Source organism: Haliaeetus leucocephalus, unplaced genomic scaffold, assembly GCF_000737465.1.
Source record: "Haliaeetus leucocephalus isolate CR32 unplaced genomic scaffold, Haliaeetus_leucocephalus-4.0 Scaffold848, whole genome shotgun sequence".
In the NCBI taxonomy this organism is placed as follows: domain Eukaryota; kingdom Metazoa; phylum Chordata; class Aves; order Accipitriformes; family Accipitridae; genus Haliaeetus; species Haliaeetus leucocephalus.
In genome coordinates this window covers 14,241,980-14,242,267 of record NW_010973284.1, presented here as the reverse complement: position 1 = coordinate 14,242,267, position 288 = coordinate 14,241,980, and the positions used below count along the sequence as shown (strand labels likewise).

Here is a 288-nt window from a genome sequence, read left to right as displayed (position 1 = left end):
CCCCCGCCGGGCCCCGCCGGGGCTCCCCCGCGCGCCCCGGGGGGAGCGGGGCGGGGGGTGGGAGGTTTCGGCGTGGGACGGGCCGCTCCCCGCTACGGGGCTGTCGGGGCGTGGGGTTTCCCCCCGTCATCCTTGCAGGTGCACCTCAGGACGGGGATGTTGAACGGCGGAGCCGTGCGCCTCGGGGGGCCGTGCCGGTGGGTGCCCTGCAGGAGCTGGCCCCGGGCGGCCCCAGCGCCCAGCCGCCCGCCCTGCCAGCGGCGACGGAGGTACACATCCGCACACATC

At 79.2% G+C, this 288-nt stretch overlaps 1 protein-coding gene across 1 annotated transcript in view; it reads right to left on the bottom strand.

Moving 5' to 3' along the window:
- Window positions 1-288, bottom strand: part of CYR61 (cysteine-rich, angiogenic inducer, 61) — a 16,538-nt gene that overhangs the window by 2,784 nt on the left and 13,466 nt on the right. The gene's annotated exons all lie outside the window — the stretch shown is intronic.